The 12,908-nt window shown below is 46.0% G+C and overlaps 1 protein-coding gene across 4 annotated transcripts in view; it reads right to left on the minus strand.

Moving 5' to 3' along the window:
• Positions 1-11,261, minus strand: part of NAP1L4 (nucleosome assembly protein 1 like 4) — a 47,972-nt gene extending 36,711 nt beyond the window's left edge. Inside the window, exons 1-2 of one of the 4 annotated variants that reach the window (XM_025355438.1) lie at positions 11,071-11,169; positions 6,858-6,892 (exon numbers count right to left, since the gene is read on the minus strand). The gene's annotated coding sequence lies outside the window, so the exon portion shown is untranslated. Of the gene's footprint in view, positions 1-6,857; positions 6,893-7,320; positions 7,464-11,070 lie in introns of all 4 variants that reach the window. The other 3 variants (XM_025355437.1, XM_025355436.1, XM_025355439.1) reach the window with 3 other exon arrangements.
• Between the last annotated feature and the right edge of the window lie 1,647 nt (positions 11,262-12,908).

Here is a 12,908-nt window from a genome sequence, read left to right on the forward strand (position 1 = left end):
AAAAAAAAAAAAAAAAAAAAAAACTACAAAATCAGCCGAGCATGGCGGCGCATGCCTGTAATCCCAGCTACTTGGGAGGCTGAGGCAGGAGAATCACTTGAACCCAGGAGGCGGAGGTTGCAGTGAGCCGAGATCGCGCCATTGCACTCCAGCCTGGGCGACAAGAGTGAAACTCCATCTAAAAAAAAAAAAAAAAAAGAAAACTCTCTTATTGGCACTAAAATAATCAGACTTCAGAATAATGTCAATTCTAATTTGCCTTATTTTTTATAATACATTTGGCAACACAAACATATATTAATGATAGCCCAATTATTTTAGAGTAATTCAAAGCATTTACTAGTGTTTACACTTTCAAGCTTATGGGATTATTTTCTAATTGCATTTATTCCATATCTTCCATTACTTCTACACTGAGGATGTACTGCTTGTGTAAAAACCTTGTGTAATATACTCAGTATTATCCCACTTTAAAAGATGATTATTTCTATATTGGTAGAATTAGATGACATTGTAGCTGAATATTAAGGGTGTGTTCTAGGGCATTTACTTCTTAAACAGAACTTGATATAAATAAAACTAAAAAAAATTTATCATTTTTTTTGAGACAGGATCTCAATCTGTCACCAAGGCTGCAGTGTAGTTATGCAATCCTGGCTCACTGCAGCCTCAACGTCCTGGGCTCAAGCAATCCTCCCATCTCAGTCTCCTGAGTAGCAGGGACAACAGGCACATGCCACCATGCCCAGCTACTTTTATTTTTTGTAGAGCTAGGGTCTGGCTAAGTTGCCCAGGCTGGTCTCAACCTCCTGGCCTCAACAGATCTTCCCATCTCAGCCTACCAAAGTGTTGGGATTACAAGTGTGAGTCAACATGCCTGGCCTATACAATTTCAAAATCTAATCTAAATGCTTTTAAAGTAACAGCTAAATGCATAGCTTAAAAAGGTCCTTAAATGTAAAATAACCCAGTTGTGGTTATAAAGTTCCTTAAACTCAGATGTGGGAAATACACCTGAGGGCCTTGCTAAAGGATTGTTCCAGCAGAAAACTGGTCAATATTCATTCTTCAGTACCTGAGTGAAGCCCAAACCACAGAACCATGGTTGTTTAGGGTACAACAAACCAACAACAACAAAAAAAAAACCCTCTATATTTAACAAAAACAGCTCTAATTATGATCTATGACTGTTCTGTATTAACTCAACTACTTTTTAAAATTTTTGTTTAGAAATAAAATGTGCTATTTTTAAGATTCAAAATACAACAAGTATTACACATTTTTTCAAAAAACTAAATTACGTTTTAATGAGGAAGATGAAAACCAAGAAAAAAAAAAAGTGCAGCAGGCACAGTGGTTCATGCCTATAACCCCAGCACTTTGGGAGGCCAAGGTGGGCAGATTACCTGAAGCTCAGGAGTTTCAGACCAGCCTGGGCAACATGGGGAAACCCTGTTTCTACAAAAAAAGAAAAAAGAAAAAAAGAAAGGAAAACAAAACAAAACAAAATTAGCCAGGCATGGTGGTGTGAACCTGTAGTCCCAGCTACTCAGGGGGCTGAGGCAGGAGAATCGCTTGAGCACAGGAGGCAGAGGTTGCAGTGAGCTGAAATAACGTCACTGCACTCCTGCCTGGGAGACAGAGTGAGACTGTCTCAAAACAGAAACAGGGAAAAAAAAAAAGAGGCCGGACACGGAAGTTGATGCCTCTGGTCCCAGCTACTTGAGAGGCTGACTCAGGAGCATCACTTCAGCCCAGGAGCTGGAGGCCTGGCAGCTGCAGTGAGCTATGATTGCACCACTGAACTCCAGCCTGGACAACAGAGAAAGACCCTGTCTCAAAAAAAAAAAAAGGCGCAACAAATCCTACAATGGCTGGCTATGCTCACCACCACGACTATAGCAGCAACCCAAACCCAGCTCTAGTCAGTGAAGATTCAAAAACCCTTTAATGGCGGCCAGGCACAGTGGCTCCCACCTGTAATCCCAGCACTTTGGGAGGCCAAGGCAGGCGAATCACCTGAGGTTGGGAGTTCCAGACCAGCCTGACCAATAGGCAGAAACCCATCTCTACTAAAAATACAAAATTAGCCGGGCATGGTGGCACACGCCTGTAATCTCAGCTACTCAGGAGGCTGAGGCAGGAGAATCTCTTGAACCCGGGAGGCGGAGTTTACAGTAAGCCGAGATTGCGCCATTGCACTCCAGCCTGGGCAACAAGAACGAAAACTCCGTCTCGAAGACAAAAAACAAAAACAAAAACAAAACAAAACACTAACAAAAAACACACTTCAGTGGTTCCCCCGTCACCTTTTGCAGAATACACATTCCTATCAATTCAGACCCTGTCTACTTCCCCATACTCATTTCCACTCACGCTCTTCTGCAGAACCTTCCTCTGTATCTCAGTATCATCATCCAAAAACTTCAGTGGCTACTTGAAAAGCTGTTAATGAAGATAAATTGCCTAGTACATAACAGCAGGCCAGGTCTCTTTTCACTTTTGTAACCGTCATGCATATAGACTGTATCTATTCCTTGATATGAAACCAACATACTGAGTTACTTTAAACACTGCACCCTTTATACAGGTTGAGTATCTCGTATCTGAAATGCTTGGGACCAGAAGTGTTTCAGATTTTGGAATATTTGTACAAACATGATCAGGTATCTTGGGGATGGGACCCAAATCTAAACATGAAATTCATTCATGTTTCCTACACATCTTATTCACACAGACTGAAGGTAATTTTATACACCATTATTTTAAATAATTTTGTGCATGAAACAAAGTTTTAATAGTGACCCATCACATGAAGTCAGGTGTGTAATTTTCCACTTGTAACATCAATGTCAACACTAACAAAGTTTCAGAATTTGGAGCATTTGGACTTTTGATTTTGGGATCAGGAGTGCTCAACTTGTATAAGGAAAGACAACATAGAGTGGTGGTATTATAAACAAGCTAGAGTTCAGTCAAGTTTCAGCAACACAAATTATTTATTTTTGTTTAACAATCCCTATCACCCTTAAAACAGAAAGTTCAAATATACAGGTGTGAGGAAAATAAATGTTTGTTTTAAATGTTGATATGTTCAGTTTAATATTAGTTTTATAAAACCAGAGCCCAGAGACTCATCCGGAACGTTCTCTCACTTTTAAAAGGCAATCCAGGGATCTATACAACCTGGTGACTATAGTTAACAATGTATCACATAATTGAAAAATTGCTGAGAGCAGATTTTAAGTGTTCTTGTCAGAATCAGTATATCACTTAATGTGAATTAATTTGACTTAGCCATTCCACAATGTATACTTCAAAACATCACATTATACATCATAAATATAATTTTTGTGTTAATAATTAAAAATAAATAAAAGACAATCAAATTAAATTATAACAGGGATACCAGGCAGAAGAATGTTGTAAATTTTCTAAAGTTCAGATTCCCTCCCAAGATCAAAAACTTTAACTGTGTCTACAATTCTAAATCTGAACTGGCAAGCAAATTTTTATCTTTAATTGGGTTGAGGAAAAAAAATGAATTCCCATGATTACACAAATATTCTTTTATTTATATTAGACACTGTAACAATCCTCTTTATGGATTAACTTCCTTTTACCCCAAACAACTGTTTTCATATGAAATTTTAAAAGATTTTTGTAACAAAATATAACCTTACATTCCTAATTTTGAACTGAAAACATCTACTCTATAGCTAGAGTAACTATAAAATTGGGCAGCACTATGGGAAACCAATGCGAGCGGATCACATGAAGTTGGGAGTTCGAGGCCAGCCTGGCCAACATGGTGAAACTCCATCTCCATTAAAAATACAAAAATTGGCCGGGCGCGGTGGCTCAAGCCTGTAATCCCAGCACTTTGGGAGGCCGAGACGGGTGGATCACGAGGTCAGGAGATCGAGACCATCCTGGCTAACACAGTGAAACCCCGTCTCTACTAAAAAACACAAAAATCTAGCCGGGCGAGGTGGCGGGCGCCTGTAGTCCCAGCTACTCGGGAGGCTGAGGCAGGAGAATGGCGTGAACCCGGGAGGCGGAGCTTGCAGTGAGCTGAGATCCGGCCACTGCACTCCAGCCTGGGCCACAGAGCGAGACTCCGCCTCAAAAAAAAAAAAAAAAAAAAAAAATACAAAAATTAGCTGGGCATGGTGACACACGCCTGTGGTCCCAGCTACTCAGGAGGCTGAGACAGGAGAACTGCTTGAACCTGGGGGGCAGAGGTTGTAGCGAGCCAAGATGGCGCCACTAGACTCCAGCCTGGGTGACAAGTCTCAAAAAAAAAAAAAAAAAAAAAAAAAGGAAAAAAAGAAAGAAAGGAAAAAAAATTGGGCCATGCTTGAGAGACAAAAGACAGTGTGGTCATACTCCCCAAAACTTTTATATATTTACTCTGTCTTAATAAACTCAAAGGTCCTCAGTGTCTTTATGGGAGATAACTGAAGGATTAAAATTAATTCAAATGTAATTACTGTTTTCACAAGACTCCTTATAATTTCCTTACAACCTATAAATCCTACAAAATTAGGGATGGTAGTAATTTTTTTTTTTTTTTTTTTTTTTTTGAGATAGAGTTTTGTTCTTGTTGCCCAGGCTGGAGGCGCGATCTCGGCTCACTGCAACCTCCACCTCCCAGGTTCAAGCGATTCTCCTGCCTCAGCCTCCTGAGTGGCGTTTTTGTTTTTTTGGTTTTTTTTTTTTTGTATTTTCAGTAGAGACAGGGTTTCACCATGTTGGCCAAGCTTGGTCTTGAACTCCCGACCTCAGGTGATCCACCTGCCTCAGCCTCCCAAAGTGCTGGGATTACAGGCATGAGCCACCGCGCCCGGCCTCTAAGATAAATTTCTAAAGCACAATTGCTTGGCCCACATTCAGTCTGAGGAATGGCAATCCAACATTCTCAATCCAAGAGGGAGTCTGACCGGTCATTGGGTACAGGTTCAAATCTTCCAGGAGTAGTGTTTTAGATTAGGACATCAGAAGGGACAAAGGAATGATCTGTTCTCAGAAGGAATCAAGATACCCCTGCAGGACACCCCAACACCCCCACCCACAAAACCTGACAATTATACGAAGCCCTGAGACACTTCAGATTCCATTTTTATTGCCCTGACCAGTAGACTCCTGATCCAGGCTACCATTACCACTCTCCAGGATCAGAAGTTAATCATGTTGTTAAACTTTCCACGATAATGTTTTTTGTTTTTTTGTTTTGTTTTGTTTTTTGAGGTGGAGTCTTGCTCTGTCGCCCAGGCTGGAGAGGGTCTCACACTCCTGACCGTCAGGTGATCTGCCCACCTCAGCCTCCCAAAGTGCTGGGATTACAGGCATGAGCCACCGTGCCAGGCCCATGATACTGTTTAAAAGCAATGAACAGGCTGGGCACGGCGCCTCACGCCTGTAATCCCAGAACTTTGGGAGGCCCAGGTGGCCAGATCACCTGAGGTCAGGAGTTCGAGACCAGCCTGACCAATATAGTGAAACCCATCTCTACTAAAAAGAACAAATATTACCCAGGCGTGGTGGTAGGCACCTGTAATCCCAGCTACTCGGGAGGCTGAGACAGAATTGCTTGAACCTGGGAGGCAGATGTTGCAGTGAGCTGAGACCATGCCACTGCACTCCAGCCTGGGCGTCAGAGCGAGACTCCAACTCCAAAAAAAAAAAGCAATGAATAATACACGTTTGCCCACTAAAGAACAAGTTCCACGAGGGCAGGGAGCCTGTCTACTTGCCCAATGCAGCGGTTCCAGGGCCCAGCACAAGACTTGGAATGAGACTGGTTGCCAAGAAATCTTTGCTTAACTTACTGCTAGCAAGTGACAGCTTGTCTCTGTGTCACCAGTACACAGCATGCATGGTGTCCGGGACTCCATGCACACACGTGCCTGTCTCAAGCAGTTTCTGAAGACACAGAGAGACACTGCTTTAGTCATTGAGGTTTGGTTACAAGATCTACTGAAATACCTGCCTCCAAACAGCAGCAGACTATCTCTTCAGAGACTTGTAGGGTGCCACGCCCTGGGGTTTCAAGAAAGTAAAAAATGATTTCCTTTCCTTAACTGAAACACTACGTTTACTTGTGGCGTAAACTCCCATCACCTCCACCCTTCTTTTCTGGGCAGTTCATTAGTATATGACTCAATGACGCTAACTTCTTAATCCAATACATATTAAAAGATTTTGTCGGCCAGGTGCAGTGGCTCATGCCTGTAATCCCAGCACTTTGGGAGGCCGAGACGGGCGGATCACGAGGTCAGGAGATCGAGACCATCCTGGCTAACACAGTGAAACCCCGTCTCTACTAAACAATATAAAAAATTAGCTGGGCATGGTGGCAGGCGCCTGTAATCCCAGCTACTCGGGAGGCTGAGGCGGGAGAATGGCGTGAACCCAGGAGGCAGAGCTTGCAGTAAACCGAGATTGTGCCGCTGCACTTCAGCCTGAGAGACAGAGTGAGACGCCGTAAGATCTTGTCATCTTGAAAGTAAGGCATTTCCCACTCTACCTATTTCAAATTGCAACCACCAAAGTCCCTACTCCTCTCCACTGTTTCTCAAAAGCACTTGCCACCATCTAACTTGTTTGTCTGTCTCCCACAGCAGAAACAAGGCCAAAGACTTCTGTTTTATTCAGCGGGAGACCCCAGTACCTAGAACTGTGCCCAGCACATAGAAGACGCTCATGAATAAGGAAATAGATGCAAATCACTGAAAGCTACTTTTCAGTAACTGAGTAAACAAGTACTATTTTAATTATTATACTTAAAACCTTTGCACATAAAAGTGTACAGTCATTCTTTCTACCACAAGTTTATTAAACAGAAACCATCTCACCTTGTTTTTGAACAGGCTTTTCCGGATAATGCACGCTGCATTTTTAAAGGTCCCAAGAACATGAAATGAACATAGATTTTGTGTTTAACAGTTAACAGGGGATACTTGTAAGAAATTTAAGGCTACACAGCAAGTGGTCAATATCAAAAAGTAAAGTTCACAAAGTGATCTTTCGTTGTTTTCATACTACAAAAACACAATGCCTCTGTTGTTACTAAATGCAAAATTTAAAGTTCTGGCAAACAAATTAAAGCAACCCTGTTCTCTAAAGAGGGCAGGGTGGAAAAACCAGTGACTGCCAGATGAAAACAAATTCACATCACCACAAACTGTTTCTTAAAAATTTCATAGCAGCCAAATACAAAATTATTTACTATCTACCTATCGATAAGGGTTTTTCCATTACTATATGCTCAAAGACAAACCCTACAACTATAGTTTCGGGAGGCATAAATTTGCTAACCTCAAGAGGTCCCACAAAAACTAAGTTGAGGCCGGATAACAGCAGTTTCCTGCACAGACTGGCTACTTCCTATCACCATAGTGGTTGAAGAATCAAACTAAGTAACACCAGCTTTTTACTCTGGATGCCTAAAACACATTTCCCTTCAAGAAAAAAAGCAAGCATTCCTCAGCTAGCGATCTCAGGCCAAACTCCCAACAAGTCCATCTGTGTGTCTTAACCAAATACAAACCATCATCGATCTCAAGCACTAACAGCAGCGGCCTATTTCACACAGCGGACGCCTCTTAGGCCGTCAGGAATTTAAATCACCTTCTTGCCCACAAAGTAATTTTCTTCCAAAACAAATGGAAAAATATAGGCTTTTTGGCAACATTTTTGGAAGTACAACATAAACTTATCACAACAGTTTTTAAACTGCAGACAACGAAAGAGAAGGAAGAAAAGCACTACTATATATACATACATATTTGAGGTCACCTCCTCCTGATGCTAGAGACTATCAACTGCTCAAAAGAAGAAAAACAAAGATTTCAGTCCCCACACTTAGCTTCGAATAACTAACATAGGGAATTAATATGTGGTCAATAACAAGAGGCTACTAAAAACTTTGACAGGTTAACAGAAAAGTTTTCACTTCAGTTTCAAGTTCAAATTCATACTGTAAAGTGGTGATGAACATATCCCATCCGCAGGTACTTAATCTCCATACAAATAAGAACTACCTCTCACATGGGCAAAAAGATCAAAATTCTACAGAAGAATCTGATGGCTAAATGGCTATTTTGCAAAACACAATGCCCTGTACATTTTGAGGGGATCCTAAAACACGTGTAAACTTTGCAGAATTCCGTTTACCAAGGTTATCAAACTTAAAAATGAATACAATTTATTTGCTACTGCAAAGAATTCAACCAACTTCTCCAATGACTACTCCATATTCATTTTGAAAAATAGTACCGGATTTAAAGCTTACAAAACAAAATTCACAAAAGTGTTAAGATGCCATGACATATAGGCACAAATAACTGCAGACATTCTGAAGCAGTAACACTGCTCAACCAGAAAAAAAAAAAAAAAGGCTGCAACTGGATATGTAATAACAGCTATTTAAGACAGCAGTAGGCCGGGCGCGGTGGTTCACCCCTGTAATCTCAGCTCTTTGGGAGGCTGAGGCGGGTGGATCACGAGGTCAAGAGATCGAGACCATCCTGGCCAACATGGTGAAACCCCGTCTCTAATAAAAACACAAAAATTAGCCGGGCATGGTGGCGGGCGCCTGCAGTGCCAGCTACTCAGGAGGCTGAGGCAGGAGAATTGCTTGAATTCGGGAGGCGGAGGCTGCAGTGAGCGGAGATCGCACCACTGCACTCCAGCCTGCCAATAGAGCGGGACTCCGTCTCAAAAGAAAAAAAAAAAAGAGCAGTAACGTGTTAAAACGGTCCATAAAAATCACATCATGAGGCCCTAAAATTCTAGTAAAAATGTCTCTAAGTAAACTTGTGAACTACTACTAAATAACTAACTTTTCTCTCTCTCTGTAGTCACTCATTTTCTCTTTGGAGTATATCCCGATTCTATCACCACGTTCCTTTCTCTTAACTTCATTTTACATTTGCATATTATTTATTCTATTAGTAATTGCTCATCCCGGTCTGAATCTCAAAATTCTACTACAGGAGGCATTTGGCATGCTGTGGAATAATTTGAGATGGAAATGATCAACCAGCTCAAAACCTCGTAAGCTAGAGTTCAGTGAGGCTTAGTACAATGATGAAAACAACTTCTGATTAAAAATTCTTTCATTCCCTCTACAGAAACAGTAACCCTGGGTAAAGTTAAAACTGCCTGGGTCTTCACCTAAGCTTTATCACCTTGGACAAGTCATTATACGTAACCTCCTAGGGCCTCAGCTTCCAGAGTAGTTAAATGGAAAAACAATACTACCTATCTCACAAGTTATTAGATTACGAAATGAGTTAATACACGCAAACAGCCTGAAGGAGTCCCTGGTGCGTAGTGCAGCTATTAGTCATTTAGAGATACAGTTCCTATTGCAAGGCAGTAACTTAAAAAGACTTACCTTTAAGGTCCAACAACCTCATCTACATACTTGTATATTTTTAAGGTAAGATAACTTTTAAAAGTCTATTTTAGGCCGGGCGCGGTGGCTCAAGCCTGTAATCCCAGCACTTTGGGAGGCCGAGATGGGCGGATCACGAGGTCAGGAGATCGAGACCATCCTGGCTAACACGGTGAAACCCCGTCTCTACTAAGAAATACAAAAAATAGCCGGGCGAGGTGGCGGGCGCCTGTAGTCCCAGCTACTCGGGAGGCTGAGGCCTGAGAATGGCGTGAACCCGGGAGGCGGAGCTTGCAGTGAGCTGAGATCCGGCCACTGCACTCCAGCCTGGGCTACAGAGCGAGACTCCGTCTCAAAAAAAAAAAAAAAAAAAAAGTCTATTTTATACCGTACACCTAATGCAAGAAGATGAGACAGGGATTACTACGGGAAAAAGTAATGCAGACTGGGTATGTGAACAGCACAGATGAATGTGCCCCGACGATTCTGCCGAGAACATAATGAAATGGCGGACCTTCCTGCCAGAGGAGCGCACAGTCACTCAGGCAGGTGATGTGACACACACGTTAGGGTCTAAAGGTCCCAAGGCTGGAGTCCCCTTTCCTGGACCCTAAACTTGTCTGCCTCCTGCCCCGCAATCAGACTTAGTGAACTGTGGACGGTGAAAAGTCTTATCATGACCAGGCCATCCTTCGCTGGGGTGAACGGAAAGCATTTAGAAGGGGAAAATTGAAAAAAACAAAGACACTGGTCAGGTCAAAAAATCCAAATGTGACCTCTTTCACCATCTCTGAACCGAAAGAAAAGCATGGCACTTTCCCATTCATAACATGTACAATTTCTTTTTTTTTTGGAGATTTTGCTTTTCCCTTGTGAAAGACGGTTTTAAATAGTAAACAGACTTGCTGCCCACCTTGGCTGGGAAACCAAGTCCCGCGAGTAACTAGTCTAAGGCTACTCAGGCCAGTCCTCGGGGAGCGCACGCCGCCCATCTCGCTCGCACCGCACAGCTCCCAACAGCTAAGAAGCAACGCCAAGGACTTTCTTCCCCGTCAGACATGCCCTCGGCCACACAAACTGACATCAAAACCCCAGTTAGCGCAGCCTGACCCCACAGAGGCTCACGATGACCATCGCCCTACGGAAAAACTCAAATTCCTCAACATCTAATAAAGAGGTCCTGGACGTCTCCACCTTAAAAACGGGAAGCCTGAACGCTCCGGCGCGCCCGGCCGTGTAACCGCCGCGGCCCCCGCACGCGGGGCGGGCCGGGCTAGCGGGAGATTTGAGCGGCCGCCGCCTCTAGCCGTCTTCGCCTCCTCCGCGGGGCCGCCGCCCAGGAGGCCGCCCGCGGCGCAGAACAAAGCGCCCTGACCTTCAGGGGGACCGGCAGCCGGGAGAGGCGCGCCGGGAGTTGGGAGGGGCCGCCCGCCAGCGCCCCAGGCCCGGGCTCCAGGCCCCAAGCTCCAAGCCCCAGGCTCCAGGCCCGCCGCGGCCGCCGCTACCTGCTCTGACGAGGACGCGGCCCCGCCCCTGCCCCACCGCCCCGCGGCTTCCAGAGATGGCCGCCCGCCGCGCCCGCGCCGGCCCCGCGGCCCCTCCCGCCCGCCCCGGCCCAGCCGCCCTCCGCAGCCGCCGTTACCGGCCCAGCACCCGCGTCTCCGCACCTCACGCCTCCTGCGGCAGTGGCAGCGACCCTGGCTTCGCTCGCTTTGGGGCTGCGCCGCCGTGGCCGCCAACAACGCCGCCTCCCATTGGCCGAGGCTCCTAGCTCTTCTCTCCGCGAGCAAGACAGGCTGCGATTGGGCGAGCGCGGCGCAAGTCAACTGCGCTTCGCGCCGCAGCCGGCAGCCAATCAGAAGCCACCGAAGAATCGCCCCGCCTTATGCAAATATGCCTCCGCGCTGCCCGCGCCCTGCGTTCCTCCGCCTCTTTAGATGGGGCGGGGCGAGGTGCAGACCACGTGTGTGGTTCTGCGCGGCCCTGGGTCCCCGCTCCCGGGACCCTCCCCGGTTGGCACTGCATCCTCGCGGGACGCTGGGCACCACCTCTCTCCGTGGGTCCCGGCCGTCTTTATCTCCTGCGCCCTCCCAGTTCCCTAGTTCAATCCCGTCCGCGGCGGGTCGGTGCCTCCAGCCGTCCGTGCGCCCGCTGATGTGAGAACCCCACCTCCCACGGCGTCCCCTGGCGCTACTCCTGAGAACATCGCGGGGGCCCCTCCGCCTGGGAGCCGTTTTCAACCAGTCCCGTTAGTGGTTGGGACCTAAGCTTAACCCCTGCTCATCGCCCAGGTCCCAGGCTAGATAACACTTCCTCTGCGAAAAGGTCGGGGCTGGGTCGCCTCCGCGGACACGACGGGACTACCCACTTCCTGCGTCTCTTCCCGCACGCCCTGAGCCCCGCAGTGTCCCAGCAGCCTAGTTCTGGCCTGGGGGAGACCCTGTCGGACAAGGAGGAAAAACTGCGCACTGGGCCCTCAGATCAGGCCCCTGAAGCAGAGCAGGGCAGGGTGCTGGGGCGGAGCTGGCCCGTTTCGCCCACCCTGTTCTCCCTCTCAGGGTGCCCCTTGGGCTGGGGTGAAGGTAACAGCCCCAGCCTCTCCACATCACATTTTGTAGAAAGACATTCAATTTGATTGGAAAATAACCCCTGCGCTGGGGGCTTTTGAGGCTAGTCATTTCCATGTTCAACCGTGCCATTGGGGGTCTTCAAGTCTTGTGCATTTTTTTCAGAAACGTTCCTTTTTGGGGGTGAGGTTACTTTTGAAACAATTGCTAATTATTATTATTATTAGCAAGTCATGCCTGTAATGGGGAAAATTTTTAACCATCTAAAGGCTTCTGGTTGAGGGATTAAGAACATAGCATCAGTTATAAACCTCAGAGGTAACCTGGGAGGCTGAGGCAGGAGGATCCCTTGAGCCCAGGAATTCAAGTCCAGCCTGGGCAACATAGTGAAACTTCATCTCTAAAAAGAATTTAATGCGGAGCGCCGTGGCTCAGGCCTGTAAACCCAGCACTCTGGGAGGTAGAGACAACAAGTCCAGCCTGGGCAACATAGCGAGAGCACCTTTTCCCCCGCTCCAAAAAAAAAAATTACCCAGGCGTGGTGGCTCAGGCCTGTAATACCAGCTACTTGGGAGGCTGAGGTGGGAGAATTACCTGAGCCAGTGAGGTCAAGGCTGCAGTGGGCAGAGATTGGGCCACTGCACTCCAGCCTGGGTAACCAGAGGGGGATATTGTCTCAAAAAAACAAAAAAGAGGCCGTGCACGGTGGCTCATGCCTGTAATCCCAGCACTTTGGAAGGCCGAGGTAGGCAGATCACGAGGTCAGGAGTTCGAGCATGCTGGCTAACACAGTTTGAAACCTCGTCTCTACTAAAAATACAAAAAAATTAGCCGGGTGTGGTGGCGGGCACCTCTAGTCCCAGCTACTCAGGAGGCTGAGGCAGGAGAATGGCGTGAACCTGGGAAGCGGAGCTTGCAGTGAGCCAAGATCATGCCAT

Source organism: Theropithecus gelada, chromosome 14 (genome assembly GCF_003255815.1).
Source record: "Theropithecus gelada isolate Dixy chromosome 14, Tgel_1.0, whole genome shotgun sequence".
NCBI classification, from domain to species: domain Eukaryota; kingdom Metazoa; phylum Chordata; class Mammalia; order Primates; family Cercopithecidae; genus Theropithecus; species Theropithecus gelada.